The sequence below is a fragment of the Alligator sinensis genome, unplaced genomic scaffold, assembly GCF_000455745.1.
Source record: "Alligator sinensis unplaced genomic scaffold, ASM45574v1 scaffold748_1, whole genome shotgun sequence".
NCBI lineage: Eukaryota > Metazoa > Chordata > Crocodylia > Alligatoridae > Alligator > Alligator sinensis.
Genome location: NW_005842455.1, coordinates 1,010,112 through 1,020,136, shown reverse-complemented (window position 1 = coordinate 1,020,136; position 10,025 = coordinate 1,010,112). Strand labels below are relative to the sequence as shown.

The following is a 10,025-nucleotide window of genomic DNA, read 5'->3' as shown; positions in this document are numbered from 1 at the left end:
AGATGACCCCAGCCAGATGCCTATCTAACCTCCTCTTGAAGACCCCCAGGGTAGGGGAGAGCACCACCTCCCTTGGGAGCCCATTCCAGACTTTGGCCACTCTAACTGTGAAGAAGTTCTTCCTAATGTCCAGTCTAAATTTGCTCTCTGCTAGCTTGTGGCCATTATTTCTTGTGACCCCCAGGAGCGCCTTGGTGAGTTGAGCCTCACCAATTCCTTTCTGCGCCCCCCCTGATGAATTTATAGGCGGCCACAAGGTCACCTCTCAACCTTCTCTTGCGGAGGCTGAAGAGGTCCAGGTTCTCTAGTCTCTCCTCGTAGGGCTTGGCCTGCAAGCCCTTGACTGTATGAGTGGCCTTTCTCTGGACCCTCTCCAGGTTATCTACATCTCTCTTGAAGTGTGGCACCTAATGATGCATGATAAAGTGCAGTTAGCTTTGCTGATGACTTCATCACACTGACAACTCATGTTCATCTTGGAGTCCACTAGGACTCCAAGATCCCTTTCCACTTCTGTGCTACCGAACAGGTCATTTCCTAGACAGTAGGTGTGCTGGACATTTTTCCTCCCTAGGTGCAGCACTTTGCATTTCTCCTTGTTGAATCACATTCTATTGTTTTCTGTCCATTTGTCCAACTTGTCCTGCCCTCCGGTGTGTCCACTTCTCCCCACAGTTTTGTATCATCCTCAAACTTGAACAGAGTACACTTCACTGCCTCGTCCAAGTCACTGATGAAGACATTGAAGAGTATTGGTCCAAGGACCGAGCCCTGCGGGACCCCACTGCCCACACCCTTTCAGGTCGATACCAACCCATCCACCACCACTCTCTGGGTATGACCCTCTAGCCAATTTGCCACCCACCAGACTGTGTAATCATCCAAGTCACAGCCTCTTAACTTGTTCACCAGTATGGGGTGGGATACCATATTGAAGGCCTTCCTGAAGTCTAAGTAAATGATATCTGCCCCTACTCCTGCGTCCAGGTGTTTTGTAACCTGGTCATAAAAAAGAGACTAGATTAGTCAGGCATGATCTACCTGCTACGAACCCGTGCTGGTTTCCCCTCAGCATAATTTTTCCTGCTGGGCTCTCACATATATGAGCCTTGATAATCTTTTCAAAGACTTTGCCAAGGATGGAGGTGAGACTGACTGGCCTATAGCTGCCTGGATCCTCCTTCCTCCCCTTTGTTGTCAGCTTTTAGAGACATTCACTGTCCCAGGAGAAACTCTCCTGGAAGTGATTTAAACCAGGTTGTTCCCAGGTTATTTTTCTCCTGGAGCGGCCATTTTTTACTCTGGGTAAGAAAGCCTGAACTTCTGTATACTTGTGTTTTCTCTTGGGAGAGCAGTGAGTCTCCCAGGAGAAACTGAGAGTACCTACAGATGCTTAGGGGCCCTGCTCGAACTCATGGTGCTTCATGGCGTTTGATACAAAGCGCCATGAGTTGGAGCCTGCCCTTCCTCTTCCTCCCAACCCAGTAGACATTTGACTGTTGGGTCAGGGGGGCTCAAGCCTGCCTGCACCAGCCCTGGCCAGCAAGTGGGGGCACTCCAGCAGCCTTTGAGGAGGCTCTCAAACCACCCTTCTTGCCAGCCCTGCCCCAATTCTGGGGCTGTCAGTGGGAAGGGAGAAGGAGGGAGCAGCAGGCAGCTGCTGGCTGGACTTTGCCTGGCTGGGGCTGGAGGGAGGGGGGGTAGAATGGAGCCCCCTCACTTCGCAGACTCCCCCCCATCTACCCCGGCTGGGGTACTGAGGGGAGCCAGGCCAACTCCACAAGGTGAGGGGGCGCTCCCTTTCCCCAGCCCTCGCCCAGACCTATTGATAGCCACAGCAGCAGCTGTCAGATCGGCTTTGCCTGGCTGGAGCTGGAGGCAGGGTGGGATGGAACAGAGCCCCTTTACCTCATGGGCCCAGCTTGGCTCCCCCCAGTACCCCAGCTGCAGGAGAGGCCTGCAAGGTGAGGGGGCTGCGTTCCAGCCCACTCCATCCATTGCCCCCTCCAGCTCCAGCCAGGCAAAGCCAAGCTGGCAGCTGCAAGCTGCTCCTTCCCCCTCCCTTTTTCCCCCTCCCCACTGACGGCCCCGGGGGCAGGGCAAGCTGGGCTGGGGCACACTTGCTCCCTGGCAGGAGCCCCAGCACAGCCCCACAAAGCGTGAAAGAAGAGGGAACACAGTTCCCTAAGGTGCTTTGCTTTAGAGAGCCTTCATCTAATACCTCATTTGAGGAGGGTTAATTTTTCATGTGATCGGCCATTTTAAAAGCACTCTGCAGCCGTGCACATGTGTTACGACACGGCTGCACAGCACTTTCAGGGGCCCAATCGCACGGAAATTGTAACTTGTGTAAGCAGCCTGAATGTCTATAGAAAGCCGTAACTCATTTAAGAGAAAAGAGAGCCTGGGAGTTAGCATCTCATTGTTACCGAAGGCTTAAGATTACATATAGCCAATTTCATAGTTTTAGCTTTGTGGAAAATCGACGTTTGATAAGGTTTGATGAATTGAAGGGGGTGGGGAGTAGTTTGACTGGCCAGATGGAAGGAATTGGTATATGCTGCTCGAGCAGGTTGAACAGATTTTTGGCTCCATGCAGATTTTCTACCAATGTAGTTGTACAAAAATTGAGGGCAGGCACTGCTTTTCAGTTGGAGATTGGCTACCAGCAGCAAGAATGGAGAAACCTATGCTGGTGGATGGAAAGTTAATTTGACAAAGATCAATTCAAACCAGATTGTCAAGTTCCTCCACACTTTCTCTCTGATTACATCATGTGTTACTCTTTAACTTTGAAGGAAACTATATGCAAGCACATCCCCCTTCCTAAATCTATAAAAGGTAGCTTCCTGTGCATCTCTTGGTTGTTCCGTTATATAACATGATATAAATGAGGTTCAGAGATTCTGTCTTATTCTTTCTGCTGTGGTAACACTGAAGAGTCCCACACATGGACCAGCAGTTCATTGTGCTGTGTGTTTTGCAGGCGGGTGCCAAGATAGACCAAAGATTTTAAAATGTAACTGGACGTGGGAAGGAAGGAAAAGAGGCAATGAGACTTGCCCAAGGTCAGTGGAACAGCTGGAACTGGAACCCTGGCCTCCTGCCTCCCACCACTACACTGCCTCCCTCTTCTGTCACATCCTTGCCAGCCAGCTAAGGAGAGGTCTGTATTGCAAGGACTGTTGTTTCTGTAGTTTGAGGCTGTTGCATTAGGATGATTCCTTTGGCATGAACTGAGGTCCACCAATAGAAGGTTTTTTTGCTGCCTGTGCTACATCAGCTTCCCAGCACAAGAGGAACTCTGCTGGCAGAAGCTGCTGTCTGCTTGCAGATCTGCTTCCACACTGGGGATTTTCTATGATCTTTCCCCACTCCTGGCCAAGGCAGTTCTGCTGGCAGAACTGTCACAAGGTAGGCAAGGGCTTAGATTAAGATTACTTTGCTAATTGTCCGCTTTCTTGCTTGTGTGACCTGTTTTTCTTTCATATGTCAAACTTGCGATACCATAAAGTACCATGAAGTCAGATTAGATAAGGAATAAGTAGGTATGGGAGCTGAGTAGGGAAGAATGGGCGTTAAGGTGGATAAACAACTGGCTGGATTGTTGGGCTCAGAGGGTAGTAATCAATGGCTCGAGGTCTGGTTGGCAGCCAGTATCGAGTGGAGCGCCCCAGGGGTCAGTGCCGGGGCCAGTTTTGTTCAATATCTTCATCAGTGATCTGGAAGATGGGATGGAGTGCACCCTCAGCAAGTTTGCAGATGACACCGAGCTGTGGGGAGTAATAGATAGACTGGGGGATAGAGCTAAGATTCAGAGAGACCTCCACAAATTGGAGGATTGGACCAAAAGAAATTTCATGCGGTTCAGTAAAGAGAAATGCAAAGGCCTGCACAGAACAAGGAGCAATGGTCTGAAGTTGCAGCAAGGGAAGTTTAGGTTAGATATTAAGAGAAACTTTCTCACTAGGAGGGTAGAAAACACTGAAACAGGTTAACCAGGGAAGTGGTGGAAGCGCCATCCTTGCAGGTTTTTAAGACCTGGCTAGACAGAGCCCTTGACTGGGATGATCTAGTTGGGGCTGGTCCTGCTTTGAGCAGGGGGTTGGACTAGATGACCCCCTGAGGTCCCTTCCAACCCTCATTTTCTAGGATTCTGTGCAAGGCAAAGCTATGAGAAGTGGCATGATACTCTCCTAAGGGAATACTTTGCTGTGGGGTGCTGAAGGGAGTGGCTTCTGTGCTGTGGATATATTCTCAGGTAAGGCATTCACCTCCGGCGTCTTTACCTGCACATTAGGGAAAAGGATACTAAGCTGCTTTATTAAGTACTCGGATCTGTCTGGATGGAAAACAGTATCTAAACACTAGGATTTTATTAAGTGCTCATAATAAGGCACTCTCCAAAGGCACTTAAGTACTATCCTATCTTAAAGATGCTGAAGCAAAAACACTGAAAAAGCTAACTGAGCAAGGCCTGGCTTGGGAATGGACCCCAGGCCTCCTGATACCTCACTCCTACTGCAATCTGTTGATTAAACCACATATACCCTATTTTAAGAGCTGGTTATTGGTTTGATGCAGCCACAAGTGTTAGCTACCCTTGCTTATTTAAAAATAACTATAGCACTGTAAAGGTCTTACTTTACTTTGTACACCTGAGCAGTTTAAAAATGCCCAAACTAATCCCTGGCTGTTTTTGTTTGCCTTTGTAACATGCCTCTTCTAGTTGCTCCATAATTGAAAGAAAACATCACTAATCCTCTATAGAAAGTTACTTTTTGGTAGCAGAGGAACTTCAAAAGTTCAAACATATTGTAAATGAGATTTTCATGATGTGTTCATAGAGGAGTTGAGGATCAGGGTAAAAGAGCCTCATAACAGCATCTGCTGTGGAAAGCTCAATAAATTTCATAAGATGTACAGGGATGGCAGAAAGATAGTTAGCTCTAAACAGAGATGACATTTTAATCTTCCACAGCTCCTGTATTTTCTGTTCTCCTTCATTGTCAAGGCTTCTCATTAATTTGAACCTCTTTGTCCCTGTTCCTGCTTTGCGCTGGAGAAAGTCTCCTTCTGCTTTGCTGAGTTAAGAATTTATGAGTTGGAAGAAAATATTCTGTGGTTTTAAAAGAAAACATTGCAGGTAATGCATCATAAAGCCAGCTAGGAAGTAAAATCAGAGAGAGAACACAGTATAACACTGTTGGCTGCCTCTGCAGAGAAGAAAGCTGGGAGACTAGCTTGATATGTGGCCTGTGTTTTTAAATAAGTGCCTTGATTGATAACTTGGGGTTTGTGGCCCTCGAGAGGATGTTTTCCACTCTGAGCGCATTGTGAAAAGACAGTCAACTTGTCAGTAACTCCTCTGATCGTTGTAACTCAGTGGTGCTCAGTCTCCAGTCCATGGACTAGATCTGGCCTGTGGTGCCCTGACATCCAGCCTGTGGGGCTCCCCATGGGTCCAGAAATTTGGTGTCAGGGGAATGGTAGCAGCATTAATTGCTCCCAGAGTCATAGCATTTAATGTGCCATTGCTCTTCCTCTGCCATATTTTCAGGCCCATGGGGAGCCCCATAGTTGCCCCATAGCTGGATGAGGTGTGCAGGGTAACATCAGCATGTTGGCTGACACTGGGCACCAGCATGACTGCTGTACAGGGATCGGAGAGGAGTGAGAAAGTGACCTACCTCTCTTTCAGTTTAACGTTGCACATTCGACTACACCTTGTGTGATACCTCTTTCACTGTTCCCCTGACTTTTTCCCTGCGTTTTTTGCTTGCATCTTCCACACAGCAGCATTACATGGATAAAGAAACATTTTAAATAAAAGAAAACTTGGATTGTGAGCCCAACATCCAAAGGAAGACCTGGGCTAGCCTAGAAACTACTTTAACATATTTTAAAAGGCTCCTACAGGGATATTGAGTTGCAGGATTTTTTTTTTAATCTTGGGGACATTTTCCGGTCAGCTTTGGCCTTCCTAGTGTGCTACTTTGCACCTGCAAAGGCATAAACAAAATTCCTTGTTCTGCAGAGTGGTTTTGCACCCTGCACAGAGCTGGTGTGTGGATCTAGCTGGTGCATGGTTGGTTGGGGTTTTTTCTGTTGGTTTTTTTTTTTTTCTTTCTTTTGGCTGAGTAGGCTCTTATATGTTGGATCCCTTGCGAGGTGCTGTGTTGTTTGGGGAATTCCCACTTCCTGGGGCGGCAGAAGCAAAATTCTTGTTTTTTATTTTCCTTTTCTGCCTCCCTTCAGAGGTGATGCTGTTTGTCGGTGGAGTTACTGCAACATGAAACCACTATAGGTGAGCAGAGAATTGGAGAACTTCTGTTCCTTGAGGCAGAGATTGCCTGTCATGCTGCTGTCAGTGCACCCTTGCTTCCCTCCTCAGTAGATTGCTTGAAAAAGTTATTTTAGAAATAGCTGGAATGAAGGAAGGAATGATCTCTGCAGGAGTAGAGAAGTGAAGTGTTAAGGATCTCTGTAAGGGAGCAGGGAATGATGCGAGTCCCAAAGTAACATATTGGTTTCGACTGTGCTGTGATGCCTGAGGTGGGACATGGAAGAGCAAATACAAAAGCAGAGGTAGAAAAACCTATGCTTTTGAGATCAAGACTTAGCTCTTGGGTTGGGGAAGGCAATGTGATACCCCACACACTTTGAATCCACGCTTCAGAAGAACAGGTCATATATCTTTGAAGCATTACTAATGGTTTCTACAAACAAAGCAAATGTTTACATAGAGATCACATATGCAAGAAGATTCACCCCTGGAGTACTTAACTGGCTTCATGTTTCCCAAGTACCTGTTCAACTTTGCACTCCGGCACTGGGTCCATGTTGCTGTGTTGATATGTCATTTAGCTGTCATCCAGCGTGCCATTCCCTCCTCTGTGTGCACCCCACACGCTGGCCAGATGGTGTGGGATTAGAGTGACATTCAAAGCAGCATGTTAGGAAGGCCAGTATATGTGTGAGAACGCAGAAGCCAGTAAGAGCTGCCAGTTCTTGCTCTCTTAGTAATGACCAGTTTGAATTTATAGATTGATCCTGTGGTCTTCACTATCACGATGGTGATTTGGTCTGGGATTCTGCAAATCATGTGAAGATGAAATTAGACAAACTCCACCTGCTCTCTTTGCAGCTGAGGCCCTCTGTTTTATTTGGCAGAAACTTTAGAAAACCTTACATCTCCAGCAAGATATTAAATGCTTTTTTTCTGTGATCAGGAAAGAGAGTACCTACCTGACCTAGCCGGTATCCTCTATTAGAAAGAACATGAAGCTGGTGCTCAAGAAATATGGATTTTGTTCCTAGTTCTGTCAATAGCCTTGGGTTATCCTTGGCCAAAGGGTCACTTCACCTTTTGGTGCTACAGGTTCCCCATCAGTCACATGGAGATCTCCTTTCTAAGCACTTTGAGCTTTGCTGATGCAACACACGTGAGAGCTAAGTGTAGTATTATTACTTATTAATTATGGAAGGTCTTTCCCCTGCCTTCCCTCCCCTTCGCTCCCAGCCTTTTTTTTTTTCCTTTTTGGCTGGAAGAAAGCTTTTCCTAACAAAATTGAAAAGCCACAAAGCTCTTCATCTATATGAATAACAGATTAATGTGTGGATGGGAAATCTATTAGCGAGTGAGATGGAGAGAGAAATGCCTTTAGACACAGGTTTATTAACTTGGCCCTGCATTCTCCAAATTGGCTGCCTGTGAAGGGTGGATTGATGTTTAAGTTGGCCTTGATGGGTTTTAAAGCCTTTTCACTGGCAGTCAGAGGCAGCACTGTTAGAAAAGACCTTTATTTTGTGCTTCATCACAGAGGGTGGTATTTGCGCTTGAGGGGATGGGGCTGGCTTCCACTTGATAAATCACCCTCTTTCCTTCTGTCCTTTTAAACACCTGGAAACTTCTCTTTTTCCAAGATAAGCTCTTTTTTTTCCTTTGTATTCTTGGCTGGATGTAGGAATGTGTTGCCTTTCTCCCCTTCTATTTGTTTATAAGAATTTTTATTCTCAATATCGTTTTTTATTTACTATCTTTCCCTCCATGCAGCTCCTGGAGCTGTTTGGCAGGGGATAATCTGTACGTTAAATTGATTAGGAAGACCCACGAAACACAAGCGCTGCCCTTTGGAGGAGCCGTGTCTGGAAATATACTGGAACCTGTTCTCTGGGCTGGTGGAGAAGGGAATACATAGCAGATACGTGAGTCATTTAGTTGCTTAGCAACAGGCTCCTGAGATGGAGATTGGAAAGAGGACTCTTGCTGTGCCACTTACATTGCACCTCCTCCGCCACCTGGTGGGGGAGGCAAATTTAGGCATCGGCTGTACACGGGGTGATGGTATTGCACTGCTTTGCCTGGATTATGAAGTGCCATGTTAAAGGATAGGCAAAAAAAAGCTTATAAATGAGCATCGTAATCGGGGCAGGGTAAGAACTCAGTTAATAAACAGCACTTCATAGCACTCCTCATCCTTGCATCACAACACAGCAGAGCTGTCATGCTTAACGCGGACACACTGGAGCTGTATATCTTGTATGTGGTCATACAGCTAATCCGTGTCAGAATGAGGATTAGCATCCACAAATTACTTATTCTCTTGTGCTCATGTTCGTATAGCATCCGCAGTTACTAGGTGGCTTTATATTACACCTGGTTTTGCTAGTACTAGTTATTGGCATGAGTAAGCATTCATCTGGTACAGTCAGCTATGGTGCTGCTACTTAGAAGAGAATCACATCCTTGGTGGAGTCTGGCCTCCAGTTTCTCTGCCTGACCTGCTTTTCTTCTCACTGAGCTGTTATAGTCGCCACCCATGGGTTACATATCCATTCCAGCAAATGAAACATGATATGCTCCCAAAGGAATCAAAACTCATGGCAGAGGTGATATCTTTTATTAGGCCAACTAGATTTTTACAAAAAATGTCTGCAAAAACTACCACAAATTCCGAGTCCTTTTGCCTCTAGACCCATACGGCTACAACCTGGATACCTGATATCCTCCCAAGGCACTTGCTTCCTCCGTTGTCTTGGGAGAGTTTGCCTTGCTGGGGCTGGAGAGCTCCATGTTCTAACTCCTGCCTCTCTCTGTTAAGGAGTTACTGGCACAAAGCAACGAAAATGGTTTAAACAAACGTAGCAGTCAGTTTTCTGGTGGTGGGGTTGTGAGTGTGGAGCAGCAAAGCTAACCCTTCTGATGGGTCTGAAAACAATGCGGAGAGAGGAAATAATGATGCTAAGTAGTGCAGGAGGAGGTGGCAGGGGTGAAGAAAGCATTAAATTGCCCCTGTTCAGTGCTCCGTGCCCAAACAGTCCTTCCCTCCCCCTTCGCCCCCCTCCTCTGTTGTGGAAAGTGGGCAGCAGAGCAGAAGAAGAATTGCACCGTTCACTCTGGATTTGGAGGGACTGCAGGAAGGAGTGATTGATTGCACCTGCTCCACTGATGTCTTTCTCCACAATCAGTTATTGTCCTGTCAGCTACGCCTGCCCGAGGCCTTATTTTACATGCTTGGATAGTGAATCACGTCATTTTGATTCTGCACATGTTCCTCCCTCTAGAGCTTTCCTTTCTTTCCCCCTCTGTCATTGTTGTTTACTCCAGAGTCTTAATTGTCTCCAGTCCTGCTGGGGTGTTTGTCTGTTGCTCTTTCCTTAGTGACTGGTGAAGCTAACTGACTGAGGGCACTCATTTAAGTCCCATCAAGAACATGAATGAAAATACTGATTGATTAGTTCTCACTGTCAGGTACTATAAACAGACAGGCCCAAGCAGCTAGGGTAGGGTTGGCGGGTGTCATTTGTCAGTCCTGTAGAAGTCTGTCATCCCCATAGCTTCACACTTGATCTGTGCTTGTTCCTTTTCACATGTACCCCGAAAGCAGAGGACCAGGGAATGGAAGGAAACCAAAGAGCTTCCTTTTGATATTCGATGGTATTTGGGGGCCTCGCTGTTTTGGGCATGTTTGAAAATCACAGCTGGAATTGCTTAATGCCAAAGCATGGGATTTCCCCATGTG

General features: G+C 46.6%; 1 protein-coding gene across 1 annotated transcript in view; it reads left to right on the top strand.

Moving 5' to 3' along the window:
- FBRSL1 (fibrosin like 1) overlaps positions 1 to 10,025 on the top strand; it is a 676,121-nt gene that overhangs the window by 170,577 nt on the left and 495,519 nt on the right.